Consider the following 20,702-nt stretch of genomic DNA (forward strand, 5'->3'; position numbering starts at 1 on the left):
AGACCATAATCTGAGCTGAAACCAAGAGTTGATACTGAACTGAGCCATCCAGACGTCCCAGAAATGTATATTTTGAAAATCACTTTCAGAAGCTAGGAGAAGGCAATATTCGTATAATACATATAATTTTCATATAATTTAATAATTTTCATAAATGTCATGAACTTTAATGGGAAAGTCTTTATATTTTATTTTTCTCCTTATTTATTTTTGTGACCATCTTATTATTTTCATCAGTCTTATTTAAAACATCTTCCATAGTGAGAGCCTATAGTCAGGAGAGCCAGATGCTTTATGAAGAGGAATTTTAAGGGACACTGTGGCATGGTCAGATAATTGACACTGATTATGACTCTTCTAATCATATTATTAATTAGAGACTGAAGAAACTAATAAAGTCAGCCCAAGATATGAGTTAAATATGGGAATGAAGAGTGAATAATCCTATATAGTAGAGCATGATCCTTTCCTGTTGCCCTAGGTCAAAATTGTTAAAAGTGGGAGATAAGAGTTTTAAGTTCTAAGAAGCGTTTATAAACATAAAGATTAAAACTAGACTAATGGATTCTAGTATATGCTGAGATCCTTGCTGCTAATTCTGAAGTGAACTATTCTTCTGAATCCCAGAAGTCTAAGAAAAAACCCCATTCCAGGCATTAAGTCACCCAACTTTTCCCCCCTCAACCTTTAACCTGTTCTGTGTTGATATCCATTCTTCTATATTTCAACCTTTTTCTACTTATTTCTTCTTCTGAATCTATAAGCATGTTTTATTGTCTCTTGACCTAAAAAAAATATTTCCTCAACTATGTCTCTTTTTTTTTAATGTTTTTTATTTGTTTTTGAGAGAGAAAGAGACAGAGTATGAGTGGGAGTGGGGCAGAGAGAGAGGAAGACTCAGAATCCATGAAGCAGGCTCCAGGCTCTAAGCTGTCAGCACAGAGCCCGACGCAGGGTTCAAACTCATGTACCACAATATCATGACCTGAGCCAAAGCCAGATGGTTAACTGAGCCACCCAGGTGCCCCCCCCCCCACTTTTTTATGTTTTTAATTTATTTTTGAGAGAGAAAGAGACAGAGTATGAGCAGGGGAGGGGCAGAGAGAGAGAACTGTGCCTCTGACTTCCCTTGTCTCCTTCCATTCAGACATTGTGGGAAAGTACTTGCCACCATCTCCTGTTTTCTCAACTCCCAGTCACTCATTGTACAGGATCAGGCTGCTTATACCACCACTACACTAAAACCACATGCAAAAGGTTACTAATTACCTTCTAATTGATATATCCAATGATCTCTTTTCAGATTTAACTCTGTTTGCCCCCAAGACATTGAACACCATTGAATACTCCCTCTTTCTTTTAAACTCTATAAAAGTATAGAAGTGCTTTTGATTTCTCTCTGCTTATGTGACTACTTCTCCCCTTCCAAATCCAGTCCTGCCAATTCTATTTCCTAAATGTTCTTGAAATCTTTCCATTTGCTCCTTCATTCCCATTGCTATAGCCATGTCACCATCATCTCTCAACTACAGCCTGCAGCTAACCTCCTTGTGTCTACCCTGCCATCTTCAAACCATGTCTATATGGTAGCCATCATAATATAAGTTAATATAGATAAAATGCTTGGGCAGGATCTGGCCTATATAGTATGTTCAATATATGTATTTAATACTATTATCCTAAAAATGTAAATTCCATTCCCTTTTTTTTGTTTGAAACCCTTTCACTAGTTTTTCATTCCACTTGGTTGAAAACTGAATACCTTGTTGACTCAGTAAGCCCTGCTAGGTCTGACTTCCACCTTAATCTCTTATCATTCTTTTGCTTGCCTGCTTTGTTCCAAACATTCTCCTCTCAGTTCCTCAAATCTTTCAAGTGTTTCCATCTCAAGGCCTTTGCACACGCTATTCCTTCTGCCTGAAGTGCTCATTACCACATCTTGTTCCTTTTTTGTTACTGAATTCAGTCTCAAATTTAATGACACCCCCTAAGAGGATTATTTTCTGATCATCAATCTAAAGTAGCTCCTATCGTCAGTCACTCTATTATATTACCCTTTACATTTATCCTGGCATTTATCATCGTTTTTTATTATTTAATAATTTATACATTTTATTTATTTTTTAATTTTTTCTCCACCACTGAAATGTAAGTTTCATGAGAGAAGGACTTTGTCTTATTTGTCTGATACATAATAGAAGATAAATATTTACTAAATAAATTCATCAATGGTAAGTTTTTATCTTTTAAGAACAAACACCTCAGATACCTTTACTATAAATTTCTTCTCCTTTCTCTAAGGCTAAATTAGATGCTCCCTCTTTTGCCCTCAGAGCAACCTTTAAGAGCACACTGTATTTAGTATCCTACTGAACTCCATGTATAGTTTGTCTTTTCTGTTATATGGGAACTTCATGAAGGTTAGTGTTTCTTCATCCATCTTTCTGCCATCCCTGGTGCCTGCCATGATGTCTGGATGAATGAACGAATGAGAAAACCCTTTAAGGCAGGAGCATTCCTAGTACACAACACTGTTGAATTGTGCTAAATAGCAATGGAAGACATTTAGGTTTACTCTGCTAAGAGTGATCGTTGAGTGTCTCCTCCATAGTCAGGTACTTACTGAGAATCCACACGAGAAACATTTGGCCTCAACCAGTGAAGACAGCTGTATATAGTTAAAGGCTTGCTGGATTCCTCTGTCGCTGTTTGATCTCTAATGCAGTGGCTATTAATCTTGCCACACTTTCTCCCTTGCACTGTCTTACCAGCCCAAACTTCTTGTCCTTGGGATGAGTATATAATGCCGAAAGACAAAGTAGCACAGGTTTTTATATTCCTCTCCCTTTAAACCATGCTTCTTAGGTGGCTTTCACATTGCAGTAACTGCATATGTCCATTCATTTCCACTCCTACGGGGAATCGCGTGTTTGACATTTCCCTAGCATACTGACATGTTGACTGTACAGACGGTAAGATGAAGCAGTCTGACATAGTAGAGAGAACTTTGGACCAAATCAGTCCAGAGACCTGGATTCTGCTGCTGGGTCTGCCATTTCCTCTGTCTGGGCCCCAGTGTGCGTATCCATCAAGTGGATTACTGATTTTTATCAAGGAAACCTGTTTCACACAAAATCTTAGGCAGAATCTCAGCATATACAGTTCAAAGTTATGCTGCTCTATGTTAATTATACTGGAATTGAAATTAAAAAAAACAGAACTATAAATAAAATAAATAAAATTAAAAAAAAAATAGTACTGCTCTGTCTGAAGTGGAGTCCTGACACCTCGTCTTTCTCATAGACATCCTCATACCTTTTTCATTACCCACTTCCCAAGTCCCAGGTGATAAAAATCTGACATTTTCAGCTCACACAACAGGTAACTAATCTACTCAGTATACCCAAAGGGAAAAACCAAAGCAAGTTCGTTTGCTATATACTTGCTTCCTTTCCCTCCATGAATCCAAATAGGGGGTTTCCTTTTGTCAACCATATAGAGGCCTTTCATTGGTGGTAACTGAGGACCTGAGGCCCTTTGAAACAACAGAAACCCTGAGAGGAAAATGAGTAGCGTTTTGAAGACTATGCTTCCCCCTTCTGCCTCTGCCTCCCCTGTCTCACTTCATCTTACCAGTCTTTCCTGATGCTGTGTTTCTAGAAGTTCTTATAATATGTTCTTCCCTCTGGTTGTGATTAAAGCTGTATGAACACCATGAGTCAGCCTTTCTCCACCTGGGTCGAGTAGTCATTTTAGCGTTGTTTCCAAGAAGTAGCAAGATCTTTCACACTGTCATTTCTTTAAGATAAAAATATAGAAACATCCTGTTATAGCAAGTGCTTACAGAGGAATGAATACAGTTTTACAAATCAATTCATTGTGACAAAGTGATGATCAGTATTCTCTTCCAAGATAATTGCACTCATTGAATGTCCTGCTGTCAAAAGACATTGTCTAATTTATTCATTCCAGCATTTGAACCTATGTGTCTGAGGTCTGGGAATACTTTTTAAAATTAATTTGTTTTCCTCTTAAATAGGAAGCTTATATTATCAGTAATGCAGCATATAAATACAAGGATCCTACAGGGCCATTTTTTTCCCTGGCCAGCTCTACTCTTAAGCTGAGGTTAGCTTTTTAACCATGCTTGATGTTGTTATTCCTCAGGTATTTCTACTTATCTTTTCTCTGCTTCCCTATTAGTTTTCTCCATGTTGCTGCTTTGGCTTGGTTGGAAATGTCAGAACAAGATGCCAATGTGTTCCAGTCAGGATGTGCCTGTGTTCAAACTGCTGTATCCTGTTACTTGGCTCCTACAGGAAAAATACTGCGGTTGCAGTGTCTCCAGTTGGAATTGAGATGTATAAAGCATCTGCTTGGTTTCTTCAGCTAATGAGGTTTTGCTGAAAAATGAATGTAATGAAAAAATGCTGGCTATTGGCAGGACCTACTGAGGAAGGCTAATGAGCATAAATGAGTTTCTGTAAGGCCCCAAAAGCAGAGGCATAGAATGTTTCAAGTGCACTACCCTTGAGGCAAGACCAGCCTTGGATGAGGTGTGACCCATTTATTTGTTGGCTTCTTTTTTATTTCCTTCTCTCCCTCCTCCCTTGCTCTTCTGTCAATAAAAGACCCATTCAAGCCAACCACAATAGATGATTTTATGCAGCATAAGGCATTTAAAAAATAAAGCTTAGACTAGGGTTCAATACAATGTTCCAAAAGTAAGAATTATGAATTCTACATACTGTTATACATTATTTAATAGAAGAGATAATTTTTAAATTTAATTGCCAAGAATGTAACAATTATATGCTATCTTAAGAGACTCTTAAAAACTGAGAACAAGCTGAGGGTTGATGGGGGGTGGGAGGGAGGGGTGGGTGGGTGATGGGTATTGAGGAGGGCACCTTTTGGGATGAGCACTGGGTGTTGTATGGAAACCAATTTGACAATAAATTTCATATATTGAAAAAAAAGAATTATATGCTATCAAAAAGCAAATTAAAAATAGGTATTTTTTAAACAACAGTTGGAATTGAGTTTTCTTAAAACCTGATCTCAAATGGATGAAGAGTGGACTGTTGGGTCACAATGGCTTTTGCTTGCCACTCTGCCCCCCATGATTGTAACACATTCCTGCAACCACGTGATGGTTAATTTTATGTGTCAGCTTGACTGGCACACACCGTGCCAAATATCTGGTCAGACATTCTGGATGAGGGTGAGAGTATTTGGGGACAAGATTAACATTTAACTCAGACTAAGCAAGTCAGATTGCTTTCCCTAATGTGGGCAGACTTCATCCATGTAAGCCTGAATAGAACACAGAGGCTGACCCTTCCATGAGTAAGAGAGGAATCTCCCTGCCTGATGGCCTTGAAACTGGGACATCAGCTTTTTTCCTACCTCTGGATTTGAACTCAGTATTGAGCCTCCTGGCCTGCAGATGAACTATACTATCAATTCTCCTGGGACTTGCACTGCAGATCTGGGAACTTACCAGACATCATAATTACCTGAACCAACACTTTCTTTTAAAATTTTTTATTTTAATTTTTTAAGTGTTTATTTTATTTTTTGAGAGAGAGAGAGCACGTGCAAGTGGGAGAGGAGCAGAGAGAGAGGGAGAAAGAGAATCCGAAGCAGGCTCCAGGCTCTTAGCTATCAGCGCAGAGCCTGACATAGGGCTCGAACCCACGAACCGTGAGATCATTACCTGAGCCGAAGTCGGATACACCCAGGCATCCCCTGAACCAGTTCTTAATAGTGAATCTTTTTCTGCTCTTTACACAGACACACACTCTATCATTTCTGCTTTCTGGAGAACCCAGACTACTGCAAACCACAATAGCAGTCAGCATATAATCTATGAAATATATACTATGACATGTACCATATTGACTTTGGACATAGACATACCTGCAGTCAGGTTTAAGCTCTACCACTGGCTAGACATATGACCTTTGACAAATTATTTCACCTTTCTCCATATCAATTTCCTGATCTTTAAATATGGGAATTCTTGTGACACTATATAACATAGTTCTTAAATAATACATAGCAGGCTATCAAGATATACTAGTTTTTTGACATTCTAAACTGGACTTCAAAACAAATATAACCAATAAAATAATAATATAAATCTTATTAATAATTTTAATAAATCATGTTATTTCCATGAATGAGTTGTGCAGGCATACCTCAGAGATATTGTGGGTTTGGCTTCAGACTACTGCAATAAACCAAATATCTCAGCAACAAGTCAAATGAAATTTTGGTTTCCCAGTGCATATAAAAGTTATGTTTACCTATACTGTAGTCTGTTTAGTGTGCAATAGCATTATGTCTAAAACAACACTGAATATACCTGAATTAAAAAATACTTTATTGCTGAAAAATGATAATTAGCAGCTGAGCTTTTAGCAAATCGTAATCTTTTTGCTGATGAAGAGTCTTGCCTTGATCATGATGGCTGCTGCCTGATCAGGGCGGTGGTTGCTGAAGGTTGGGGTGACTGTGGCTATTTCTTAAACTAAGACAATAATGAAGCTTGCCACATTGATTGATTCTTTCATAATGGTTTCTCTGTAACATGTGATGCTGTTTGGTAGCATTTTACCCACCATAGGACTTCTTTCAGAATTGGGAACAATCCTCTCAAACCCTGCTGTTGTTTTATCAACTAGTATATGTAATATTCTAAATCCTTTGTTGTCATTTCAACAATCTTTATAGTATCTTTGCCAGGAATAAATTCCATCTCAAGAAACCACTTTTTTGATCATCATAAGTAGCAACTCGTCATCTGTTAACGTTTGATCATGAGATTGCAGAGATTCAGTCCCATCTCCAGGCTCCACTTCTCATTCAGTTCTCTTGCTGTTTCTACCACATCTGCAGATATTTCTCCACTGAAGTCTTGAACCCCTCCAAGTTATCTGTGAGGGTGGGAATAAACTTCTTCCAAGCTCCTTTTCATGTTTGTATTTTGACCCCTTCCCATGAATCACGAATGTTCTTGATGGCATCTAGAATGATGAATCCTTTCCAGAGGGTTTTCCATTTACTTTGCCCAGGCCCACCAGAGGAATTACTATCTATGGCATCTATAGCCTTAAGAAATGTATTTCTTAAATAAGAAGACTTGAAAGTCAAAATTACTCTTTGATCCATGGATGTTGTGTTAACATACATGAAAACATTAATCTCATTGTACATCATCAGAGCTCTTGGATGACCAGGTGCATGGCCAATGAGCAGTTATATTTTGAAAGGAATCTTTTTTTTCTGTGCAGTAGATCTCAACAGTGGGCTTGAAATATTCAGTAACCCATGTTGTAAACATATGGGCTGTCATCCAGCTTTTGTTCCATTTATAGTGCACAGGCAGAGTAGATTTAGCATAATTCTTAAGGGCCCTAAGATTTTCAGAATGGTAAATGCACATTGGCTTCAATTTAAAGTCACCGGCTGCATTAGCTTCTAATAAGAGAATCAGCCTGTCCTTTGGAGCTTTAAAGCCAGGCATTGACTTCTTCTAAGTAACTTTCAAAGTTTTAGATGACATAGAAGGTGGTTTCATCTACACTGAAAACCTGTTGTTTATTGTAGCCACCTTTATTAATTATGTTAGTTAGATCCTCCAGAAAACTCACTGCAGTTTCTACATCAGCACTTGCTGCTTCACTTTGCACTTTGATGTAATGAAGATGGCTTCTTTTCTTAAACCTTGTGAAACAACCTCTGCTAGCTTCAAACTTTTCTTCTGCAGCTTCCTCATCTCTCTCTGCCTTCTTAGAATTGAAGAGAGTTGAGGGCCTTGTTCTGAACTAGGTTTTGGCTTAGCGAATGCTGTGACTGGTTGGATCTATCAGGACTACTAAAACTTTCTCCATATCAGCAATTAGGCTATTTCACTTTCAGATCATTTGTGGCATAGCACTTTTCATTTCCTTCAAGAACTTTTCCTTTTTTTTTTTTTTTTACAACTTGACTAACTGGCACAAGAGGCCCAGCTCTCAGTCTGTCTTATATGCCTTCCTCACAGAACTTAATCATTTCTAGCTTTTGGTCTAAAATGAGAGATATATGACTCTTCCTTTTACTTGCATACTTAGAGGCAATTGTAGGGTTATCAATTGGCTTACTTTCAACATTGCTGTATCTTAAGGAATAGGGAAGCCTGAGGAGAGGGAAAGAGACAGGCCAGTCAGTGGAACAGTCAGAACACACACAACATTTATCAGTTAAATTTGCTGCCTTTTATGGACACAATTTGTGGCACCCCAAAACAATTACAATCATAACATCAAAGATCACTGATCACAGGTAACCATAACAACTATAATAATAATGAGAAAATTCGAAATATTGTGAGAATTACCAAAGTGTGACACACAGACACAAAGTGGGGAAATGCTATTGGAAAAATGGTGCCGATAGCCTTGCTTTATATAGGGTTACAATACTTCAATTTGTAAAAAACTTAATTATCTGCAGGGGCCACAAGTAGGAAGGAGAGACACTTCACTGAAAACTTAAATAATTTTGAAATTTTGAACCATATAAATTAATTATGTGTTGAAAAATTAAATTAAAAACAGAACAAGGGGAAGGAAACCATTAGGGCACATTCACATTAAAGTTTCTCTGTATACCCTTTGAAAGTTGTATTACACTGTTTTATTTATAGTTCCCAGCTGCAAATCTCCTAGCTTTGCTGCTTTGACCTGATTTGGGTAATTTAAAAACTAGAATCTAGACAGATGTACATGCAGTGCTTTAATTATCATAGTTTAAATTTTTAGCAAGATCAGTTAGTGTTAATATAGGTAGTGCCTATCTTATAGGCAAGTTGTGCTATAAAAATTTCTACTGTACACTTAAACCTGGTTAAAATGGTAAATTTTGTGTTATGTGGTTTTTATCACAATAAAACTTTTAAACCTAACTTGATTCATTTGTAAAGGTGAAAGTTTTAAATTAGAATATTTCCAACTACAGGTTGTTGGTCCCCAATCATGTGATTAAAATGACCTGTGTACATTCTTGATGGCTTATATAAATGTGTACACTATGTTATGATTATTTCCCTTTGTTAAAAATAGCAATATTTGTAAATATTTGTGTGTATTCAAGGAGTGATTTGTGTATTATTAATAAATGTAAACAGCAATACTTTAAAAAAACAAGATTCTTCTTTCAGACCACCAAGTGAGCACTGTCTTTCTTTTAATATAAGGTGGTGTATACATGCTAGATAAGAAAAGTGAACACATGGGCCCCTTACGGGGTTCACTCTGTAGTTATATAGACCACTTAAAACCATGCAAAAAGCCTTCCAATGAGATGGTATGAATATTGTCAAGTGACTCATACAGACAATATCTGCTCTTGCTGACAGGAACAGAAGATATCTGGGCACCTTGATGTTTGGGGAGTTTATAGAGGACACTATTGAAAAAGTGGGTCAGGATCTGTATAGACAGGAAGAAAAGAGCAGTTCAAATGTAGAATAACAGAAGAACAGTAGACAGAAACTTGAGATGGACAAGAATGAACTGTTTTTAGTGGAGTGCTCTCAGGCAAACAGATGGGAGAGAAATAAGGGAACCATAGGTAGCAGTGACATTGTAAAAGGTCTTCTGGAAGTTGGGGCTTTATTTGGGAAGCACTGGTTTTAGAGTATGGAAGTGATATCGTAAACATTACGTAGATATATGTTTACTCCCCCATATTTCCTCCCTTTTCTTCATTCATTCAACAAATAGTTTTTGACCACTTCCTTTGTGCAAATCACTGATATAAGAAAATTAGCCTGACCATAAATTGTGGAAGATGGGCAGAGGCAAGTATGAAACAGAAAGTCAAGGATTGTGGTTATACTTCTGGAGTTGATGAGAAGGCTAATGTTTTTTGAACACTTAAGAGGATATGTGAGATACTGTGTTAAATGCTTATATGTGCTCTCTATTATCTTCATAATCCTATGAAATAGATACTTTTATTCCAGTGTACCAGTGAAGAAACTGGTTTAGCGAGGTTAGTTGACACAGATTATCACAGAACAAATAGTGTAAATATCATGTGTTTAGGAGATCAGTAATATTTTTTTATTGATTCTCCCCCTGTGTGGTAGGCATATTACATATCATTATTCCTTTAGAGATAAACAGAATTGAGGTACTTGCTTGGGCAGTCATTTAACAAATAGTAAGCACCAACTATATGCTCAGGTTTTCTTCTAGGCAATTGGGGCATAACAATGGATAAGATAGATCAAGGTTCCTGTCTTTAGGAAGTTACTTTCTGGTGGGAATGAATAACACTGAGCATTTATGTAAATAATGTAATATAATTTCTGGAGCTGGCAAGTACTATGATGTAGACAAAATAAGGAAGGTAAAATGATAGAGGGGCTGGCTGTCTTAGAGAGAAGGCCTTTCTGTGGAAGGGATAATGGCTGAGACCTGCATAACAAAAAGGCATTCTCGAAACAATTGGAAGGAAAAACATTCCAAACAGAAGTTCAACAAGTGCAGAGGCCCAGTGATAGGAACACAGCTGGCATTTCAAGCGACAGACACAACACCTTGTGGCTTAAACATGGTGAAGGAAGGGAGGAAGAATGAGTAAGAAGAGGTATGCTTGGAGCTAGGTCATGCAAGCCATGGTAGGTAATGGTAAGCAGTTTGGTTCTTATTCTGTGGGCAATAGGAAACCACTGGAGAGTTATAAACAGAGTGTCCATGTATGTATGCCTGGAGGTGGGGTGGAGTGAGGTGATGGTGAGATGGTATAATTTACACTTAAAAAAAATTATTTAGTTAAATTTTTGTTAGTTAACATACAGTGTAGTATTGGTTTTAGGAGTAGAACCCAGAGATTCATCACTTACATATAACACCCAGTGCCCATCCCATCAAATGCCACTTCTTGAAAAAAATCTCCTCATTGCTGTTTGCAGGATGGGGCACTGTGCATGGTGAGATAAGACTGAGGTAGTTACACAGTTAATTGATCAACTGAAAGATCATGGTGACTTTGAGTAGAGGTTGGTAGCAGTGGTGATTGTGACAGAAGTGATGTGTTTGAGACATGCTTTACAAGTGGAACCATATAACTGATTGGTGAATTCACACATTAGATAGGCAGACACTATAATGTTTAAGAGATAGATGAAATTGCCCAGATGTGAATTCCCCCTTTTCCATTTATTATCTGTGTGATATTGGCTAAGTTTTTAACTACTCCATGCTTCAGTTGTCTCATCAGTAAATGAGAATAATAATAGGAACCTACCTAGTATGGGTGTTTTAATGAGTAATTTACTATGGTTACATAGTCCTCAATAAGTGTTATGTTGTTGTTGTTGTTGTTGTTGTTGTTGTTGTTGTTGTTGTTGTTTAGAAGGTTTGAAGGAAAAAGGAATTGAGAATGACTTACATATTATTTGCCAGATCAAATGAGTACATAGTGTGGGGCCTTAAAGACACAAGAAATACTTTGCGGATGAGTCGTTCTAAAGATGGAATTCAGTGGCTCAGTCTTGTCCATAACAAATTTAAGGCATCTATTAGATGACCCAGATAGTGCCAGGATAAAGTAATAAAATAGGATTTGTATGTGGATCTTTCCAGTCTTAACACCCACCCTTTTCCACTCTCTGAGAGACAAAATGAGTGAATATGAGCACAGATTCTGCAAACTTGTTGGATCTCTTTTTAAAAATTTTTTTAATATGAAATTTATGTCAAATTGGTTTCCATACAACACCTAGTGCTCATCCCAACAGGTGCCCTCCTCAATACCCATCACCCACCCACCCCCCTTCCACCCCCATCAACCCTCAGTTTGTTCTCAGTTTATAAGAGTCTCTTATGGTTTGGCTCCCTCCCTCTCTAACCTCTTTTTTTTTTTTTTTTCCTTCCCCTCCCCAATGGTCTTCTGTTAACTTTCTCAGGATCCACATAAGAGTGAAAACATATGGTATCTATCTTTCTCTGTATGACTTATTTCACTTAGCATCACACTCTCCAGTTCCATCCACGTTGCTACAAAAGGCCATATTTCATTCTTTCTCATTGCCATGTAGTACTCCATTGTGTATATAAACCACAATTTCTTTATCCATTCATCAGTTGATGGACATTTAGGCTCTTTCCATAATTTGGCTATTGTTGAGAGTGCCGCTATAAACATTGGGGTACAAGTGCCCCTATGCATCAGCACTCCTGTATCCCTTGGGTAAAAATTCCTAGCAGTGCTATTGCTGGGTCATAGGGTAGATCTAATTTTAATGTTTTGAGGAACCTCCACACTGTTTTCCAGAGTGGCTGCATCAGTTTGCATTCCACCCAACAGTGCAAGAGGGTTCCCGTTTCTCCACATCCTCTCCAGCATCTATAGTCTCCTGATTTGTTCATTTTAGCCACTCTGACTGGCATGAGGTGGTATCTGAGTGTGGTTTTGATATGTATTTCCCTGATGAGGAGCGATGTTAACATCTTTTCATGTGCCTGTTGGCCATCCGGATGTCTTCTTTAGAGAAGTGTCTATTCATGTCTTCTGCCCATTTCTTCACTGGATTATTTGTTTTTCGGGTGTGGAGTTTGGTGAGCTCTTTATAGATTTTGGATACTAGCCCTTTGTCCGATATGTCATTTGCAAATATCTTTTCCCATTCCGTTGGTTGCCTTTTAGTTTTGTTGGTGGTTTCCTTTGCTGTGCAGAAGCTTTTTATCTTCATGAGGTCCCAATAGTTCATTTTTGCTTTTAATTTCCTTGCCTTTGGGGATGTGTCAAGTAAGAAATTGCTGCAGCTGAGATCAGAGAGATTTTTTCCTGCTTTCTCCTCTAGGGTTTTGATGGGTTCCTGTCTCACATTCAGGTCCTTTATCCATTTTGAGTTTATTTTTGTGAATTGTGTAAGAAAGTGGTCTAGTTTCAACCTTCTGCATGTTGCTGTCCAGTTCTCCCAGCACCATTTGTTAAAGAGACTGTCTTTTTTCCATTGGATAGTCTTTCCTGCTTTGTCAAAGATTAGTTGGCCATACGTTTGTGGGTCTAGTTCTGGGGTTTCTATTCTATTCCATTGGTCTATGTGCCTGTTTTTGTGCCTGTGCCAACACCATGCTATCTTGATGATTACAGTGTTGTAGTAGAGGCTAAAGTTTGGGATTGTGATGCCTCCTGCTTTGGTCTTCTTCTTCAAAATTCCTTTGGCTATTCAGGGCCTTTTGTGGTTCCATACAGATTTTAGGATTGCTTGTTCTAGCTTCGAGAAGAATACTGGTGCAATTTTGATTGGGATTGCATTGAATGTGTAGATAGCTTTGGGTAGTATTGACATTTTGACAATATTTATTCTTCCAATCCATCAGCATGGAATGTTTTCCATTTCTTTATATCTTCTTCAATTTCCTTCATAAGCTTTCTATAAGTTTTCAGCATACAGATCTTTACATCTTTGGTTAGGTTTATTCCTAGGTATTTTATGCTTCTTGATGCAATTGTGAGTGGGATCAGTTTATTTGTCTTTCTGTTGCTTCATTATGAGTGTATAAGAATGCAACTGATTTCTCTACATTGATTTTGTATCCTGCAACTTTGCTGAATTCATGTATCAGTTCTAGGAGACTTTTAGTGGAGTCTGTTGGGTTTTCCATGTATCATATTATGTCATCTGCATAAAGTGAAAGCTTGACTTCCAGCATTGCCAATTTTGATGCCTTTGATTTCCTCTTGTTGCCTGATTACTGATGCTAGCACTTCCAACACTATGTTAAACAACAGTGGTGAGAGTGGACATCCCTGTCGTGTTCCTGATCTCAGGGAAAAAGCTCTCAGTTTTTCCCCATTGAGGATGATATTAGCTGTGGGCTTTTCATAAATGGCTTTTATGATGTTTAAGTATGTTCCTTCTATCCCGACTTTCTCGAGGGTTTTTATTAAGAAAGGATGCTGAATTTTGTCAAATGTTTTTTCTGCATCGATTGACAGGGTCATATGGTTCTTATCTTTTCTTTTATTAATGTGATGTATCACATTGATTTGTGAATGTTGAACCAGCCCTGCATCCCAGGAATGAATCCCACTTGATCATGGTGAATAATTCTTTTTATATGCTGTTGAATTCGATTTGCTAGTATCTTATTGAGAATTTTTGCATCTATATTCATCAGGGATATTGGCCTGTAGTTCTCTTTTTTTGCTGGGTCTCTATCTGGTTTAGGAATCAAAGTAATGCTGGCTTCATAGAATGAGTCTGGAAGTTTTCCTTCCCTTCCTATTTTTTGGAACAGCTTGAGAAGGATAGGTATTATCTCTGCTTTAAATGTCTGGTAGAATTCCCCTGGGAAGCCATCTGGTCCTGGACTCATTTGTTGGGAGATTTTTGATAACTGATTTAATTTCTTTGCTGGTTATGGGTGTGTTCAAGTTTTCTATTTCTTTCTGTTTGAGTTTTGGAAGTGCGTGGGTGCTTAGGAATTTGTCCATTTCTTCCAGGTTGTCTAGTTTATTGGCATATAATTTTTCATAGTATTCCCTGATAATTGCTTGTATCTCTGAGGGATTGGTTGTAATAATTCCATTTTCATTCATGATTTTATCAATTTGGGTCATCTCCCTTTTCTTTTTGAGAAGCCTGCCTAGAGGTTTATCAGTTTTGTTTATTTTTTCAAAAAGCCAACTCTTGGTTTCATTGATCTGCTCTACAGTTTTTTTTAGATTCTATATTGTTTAATTCTGCTCTGATCTTTATTATTTCTCTTCTTCTGCTGGGTTTGGGGTGTCTTTACTGTTCTGCTTCTATTTCCTTTAGGTGTGCTGTTAGATTTCGTGTTTGGGATTTTTCTTGTTTCTTAAGATAGGCCTGGACTGCAATTATTTTCCTTTCAGGACTGTCTTCACTGCATCTCAAAGAGTTTGGATTGTTGTATTTTCATTTTCATTTGTTTCCATATATTTTTAAATTTCTTCTGTAATTGCCTGGTTGACCCACTCATTCTTTAGTAGGTTGTTCTTTAACCTCCATGTTTTTGGAGGTTTTCCAGACTTTTTCCTGTGGTTGATTTCAAGCTTCATAGCATTGTGGTCTGAAAGTGTGCATGGTAGGATCTCAATTCTTGTATACTTATGAAGGGCTGTTTTGTGACCCAGTATGTAATCTATCTTGGAGAATGTTGCATATGCACTCGAGAAGAAAGTATATTCTGTTGCTTTGGGATGCAGAGTTCTAAATATATCTGTCAAATCCTTCTGGTCCAATGTATCATTCAGGGCCCTTGTTTCTTTATTGATCGTGTGTCTAGATGATCTATCCATTGTTGTAAGTGGCGTATTAACGTCCCCTGCAATTACCACATTCTTATCAATAAGGTTGCTTATGTTTGTGATTAATTGTTATATATATTTGGGGACTCCCGTATTCGGCTCATAGACATTTATGATTGTTAGCTCTTCCTGATAGATAGACCCTCTAATTATTATATAATGCTCTTCTTCATCTCTTGTTACAGCCTTTAATTTAAAGTCTAGTTTGTCTGATATAAGTATGGCTACTCCAGCTTTCTTTTGACTTCCAGTAGCATGATAAATAGTTCTCCATCCCCTCACTTTCAATCTGAAGGTGTCCTCAGGTCTAAAGGTGTCTCTTTTAGACAGACAGCAAATAGATGGGTCTTGTTTTTTTTTATCCATTCTGATACCCTATGTCTTTTGGTTGGAGCATTTAGTCATTTACATTCAATGTTATTATAGAAAGATATGGGTTTAGAGTCATTGTGATGTCTGTAGGTTTCATGCTTGTAGTGATGTCTCTGGTCCTTTGTGGTCCTTGCAACATTTCACTCACAGAACCCCCCTTAGGATCTCTTGTAGGGCTGGTTTAATGGTGATGAATTCCTTCAGTGTTTGTTTGTTTGGGAAGACCTTTATCTCTCCTTCTATTCTGAATGACAGACTTGCTGGATAAAGGATTCTCGGGTGCACATTTTTTTTTCTGTTCATCACATTGAAGATTTCCTGCCATTCCTTTCTGGCCTGCCAAGTTTCAGTAGATAGATCTGCCACTAGTCTTATCGTTCTCCCTTTATACGTTAGAGCGTGTTTATCCCTAGCTGCTTTCAGAATTTTCTCTTTATCCTTGTATTTTGCCAGTTTCACTATGATATGTTGTGCAGAAGATCGATTCAAGTTATGTCTGAAGGGAGTTCTCTGTGCCTCTTGGATTTCAATGCCTGTTTCATTCCCCATATCAGGGAAGTTCTCAGCCATGATTTGTTCAAGTACACCTTCAGCCCCTTTCTCTCTCTCTTCCTCTTCTGGAATTCCTATTATACGGATATTGTTCCTTTTGATTGCATCACTTAGTTCTCTAATTCTCCCCTCAGACTCCTGGATTTTTTTATCTCTCTTTTTCTCAGCTTCCTCATTTTTCCATAATTTTATGTTCTAATTCACCTATTCTCTCCTCTGCCTCTTCAATCCGAGTTGTGGTCGCCTCCATTTTATTTTGCGCCTCATTTATAGCACCTCATTTATTTTTATTTTTTAGCTCCTCATGAGTGTTTCTTACTCCCCTGATCTCTGTAGCAATAGATTCTCTGTTGTCCTCTATACTTTTTTCAAGCCCAGTGATTAATTTTATGACCATTATTCTCAATTCTTGTTCTGTTATATTGCTTAAATTGTTTTTGATCAATTCGTTAGCTGTCACTACTTCCTGGAGTTTCTTTTCAGCAGAATTCTTCCATTTCATCATTTAGAATAGTCCCTGGAGTGGCAAGGAACTGCAGAGCACTTCCTGTGCTGTCTGGAGTAACTTGTTTTGGTGGGCGGGGCCGCAGTCAGACCTGATGTCTGTTCCCTGCCCACCACTGAGCCCACAGTCAGACTGGTGTTTACCTTATCTTACACTCTCCCAGGGGCAGGACTCTCTGTGGAGTGTGTGGCCCCTGTCTGGGCTACTTGCACACTCCCAGGCTCATGGTGCTGCTTTGATGTGATCTGGCGTGTTAGCCAGGGTGGATCCGCAAGGTGCACAGGGGTGGGAGGGGCAGGCTTAGCTGGCTTTGCCATCAGTAGTCCCCTGCGGGAGAGGCCCTGCAGCACCGGGAGGGAGGCAGGCAGGCAGACCCATCGGAGGGATGGGTCCAGAGAAGCACAGCGTTGGGTGTTTGCGCTATGCAAGTAAGTTCGGTGATGGGAGCTGGTTCCTTTTGGGATTTCGTCTATGGGATGGGAGAGGGAGATGGCCCTGGCCAGCCCCTTTGTTCCCTGCCGAGCTGAGCTCTGTCTTCCAGGGCTCAACACCTCTCCCCCCGGATGTCCTCTTGCCCTCCTGCTGTCCAAGCAGAACTGTTGACTTATAACATTCCAGATGTTAAGTCCTGCTGGCTGTCAGAACTCACTCCGTCCAGCCCTCCCCTTTGGCAAGTCAGACTCAGGGGCTCTGCTTTGCAGGGGTGGGGGGGGGCTGCCCCTCCACCACCCCGGCTCTCTCCCGCCAGTCCGTCTAGCGTGCACCACCTCTCTGCCCTTCCTACCTTCTTCCATCAGCCTCTTGTCTACGCTTGGCTCCAGAGAGTCCATTCTGCTAGTCTTCTGGCAGTTTTCTGGGTTATTTAGGCAGATGTGGGTAGAATCTAAGTGATCAGTAGGACGCGGTGAGCCTAACGTCCTCCTATGGCGCCATCTTCTCCATAAGATCTTGCATCACAATTCTAGCCCTGCTGTTTGCTGGATAGGTTACTTAAGCTTTCTTTGTGTCAGTTTTATTACCTGGAAAATGGAAATAATGGTTTGTTATTATAAAATAATGGTTTGTTAGTACCATACCCTGCACATAGAATGTCAAATGTTACATAAAGTGTTTGTTGCTATTGTTGGTACTTTCCAATCCTGAATATCGCTATAGAAAGGAAAAGAAAAGAATGTTCAAGACACTTTATGAAGAAAAGATTTAACAGGATTTTGGTGACAAATTGGATATGGAGGGTAATAATCAGGAGTCAAAGATGATTCTGACATTCTGAGCTGGAAGTGAGCTTGTTTGGGGTGGAGATAGGGTTAGTGAGGAGTTGAATTTTAGAATTTTTACCTTTGGAAATAGCCAAGAGAAAATGTCCAGAAAGCACTTAAAAATATGGGCACTGGAACTCAGAGAAAGTGTAAGACTAGAAATATAAATATGAAATCATCTGCTTAGAGGTGGTAACTAAAGCTACAGAGTGATTGAGTTTGGTGAGAGAGACAAGGAAAGAGAAGTGCAATGAGTAGAAAACCAAGGACTTAAGTGTAAGGATTTCCGTCTCTAAAGGCAAAGTATGTTGGAAGGCAAAGTGCAGAATTATAGAGGCAAGAAAGGTAAGAAAATAGCTGTAGTCTATGTTTGAGAAATAAAAGAAAAAATTGGAAAGTGGTAAGTCACCTGAGGATTTCTTTTAAAAGATGTTTGGAATTCTTTGGAGAAGAACTAGCCGTACAAAAATGGGATAATGGATGGTCCTAATGTGTTAGAATGATGGAAGCCAATGAGATTTAAGTTGACACAGGTATTACAGCAAATCTCAACAAGGACGAGAGGAGCAGCTGTCCTAGGATAGCTGTGAAAATAATAAGTACAACTGCAGCAAGTATTAGTGCCCTTTATTTTTGTTATGTGCCAAATACTGTGCTTAGCAGTTTGTTCTCTCCCTAAATCCTTAGCGATTCTCCAAGATAAGGACAATTATTATATTATTCTCTGCAGAAGTGAAATATTGGAAACAACATAAATGTCCACCAAAATAAACATTCCTTAAATAAATTATGGTATGTCCATATAATGTAATGCCCTACAGCCATTTTTTCAAAAATAAGGTAGATCTATACTACCAAAGGAAGCTATCAGTGAAATACTTTTATGTGATAATAAATACCTGTTGTTCATATGTCCCAGTATACTCTAAACTCCTCATGGAGGGACACTGGGTTGTTTTCCTCTTGCAACATCAGGCCCTAACATGAGGCCTTGTATATTAGAATGCCTTGATGAGTACATAAATACAGGTAAAATGGAGAATACCAGTACCATACAGGCCTTCAGTGTCTGTATGCATATGTATATGTGTACACTTCACAAACCTAAAAGCAGAAAATATTATACTAGTATTAAGGGAAATACCATTCAGAAATAGAATTTAACAACTCCTATTAGGATGTTTTCAGAGAGACTTCATTAGTTTAGACAACAATGCTGGTGCTTTGACGAAAATGGTGAAAACAGAAAAGATGGTTCCAATTTTGGCAATGAAAGGAAGAGAATTACTGGGTTGGGATTGTACATGCTGAATTCTGTCTGTGGGTAGAAATGAGGTGAAAGGTCCCACTTGGGCTGTGGTTGAAGGCCTAAGATCAGCATAGAAGGTTTGTGAATTAGAAATTTCTGAAATGCTGAGTTTTTACAATGAAAAAATTCTTCAACCAAATATAGTCCCCTAACCAAATACTCATTATGATTCAACGTGTGTAGGGAGAATTTTAGATCTAAGTACTCTGTCATACAAATGGAAACAACATTATCCTAAACAGGTCTGTGATTCAAAAAGAAGATACCAATTTGCCAATTAGGATCTGTAAGCTGCCTTATTTATTGTTACTGAAATATCATCCGCATTCTTGTATATGTATTCATTTGTTTTTTATTTAAGAATCTCTAATTGTCTTGAAGATTGTAGATAATTGCCCACTCTAAGGTTACTCCTTTTGATGAAGTAAATACTAGATTTCATCTGAGAGAAATAAGACTTAATGTGTTAGAAATCTTGATGAGATTCTGAATAATTAATTTTTTCTCATTCTTCTGAGTAACATTAACTTTTAAGGTCTTTATCAAATAAAAATAGAATTTATGGCATTTTTAATGTATATTTATTTTTGTTGGGTTGTTATATCTCATTTTATCCTATATATTCATTTAAATCATATGGAAGTCTGCCTGAAATGCATTTTCACGATGATTCTGGGAACCATCCTTTTGATTGTAGGATATTTACTGCTAATATATGTATTCTGGTGTTTCTTGCTTTCCATCATACATAAATTCTAGTGACATATTGAATACCATAGAGGGTAACTGACTGATGGTAAATCAAACATTTTACAGCATACTATTGGGAATATTGGATTCATTACTATAAAGGAATTATATTTGATCAGTATTTTCAGAGCTTCCTAATACTGTAATTTATTGATGCTTCTTAATGTTCTCTGTTAATTAATACAGGCTCAAAATTGGGTTCATTTTAACCGTGTATAATATATGCTATAGTGAATCTTTTCCATACACACACAAAAAGGAGTAGCAAATATCCAACACTATCTTTGATTAGAACTATTAAGCCCAACAGCTTGTATTTATTGAACAAAGTGTTAATTACATAGTCAACTGGGTAGTTCATTCTCTAGTATAGGAATTATATATTAGAATAAAGCTATTTTGATGTATAGGTGCCAAAGGAAAATTGGCTAACAAGAAAGAGAATAGCCTTATATGTGATTAAGATACCAAATGAACAGTTTTAACTCATGATCATTTTTAATAGAGAATACGTAAGCTGGGTTTTTATTTTTAGTTCCTCCCTTTCCCTCCAGAGTTAAATGATGGAAAATGACTCTCAGTCCCCAGACTACTCTTATGCATCATTCAAAATAGT

The 20,702-nt window shown here is 38.0% G+C and overlaps 1 protein-coding gene across 6 annotated transcripts in view; it reads left to right on the forward strand.

Moving 5' to 3' along the window:
* PHKB (phosphorylase kinase regulatory subunit beta) overlaps nucleotides 1-20,702 on the forward strand; it is a 265,144-nt gene that overhangs the window by 196,780 nt on the left and 47,662 nt on the right. The window lies entirely within an intron of this gene.

This window comes from Panthera onca, chromosome E2 (genome assembly GCF_046562875.1).
Source record: "Panthera onca isolate mPanOnc1 chromosome E2, mPanOnc1 haplotype 2, whole genome shotgun sequence".
Lineage (NCBI taxonomy): Eukaryota > Metazoa > Chordata > Mammalia > Carnivora > Felidae > Panthera > Panthera onca.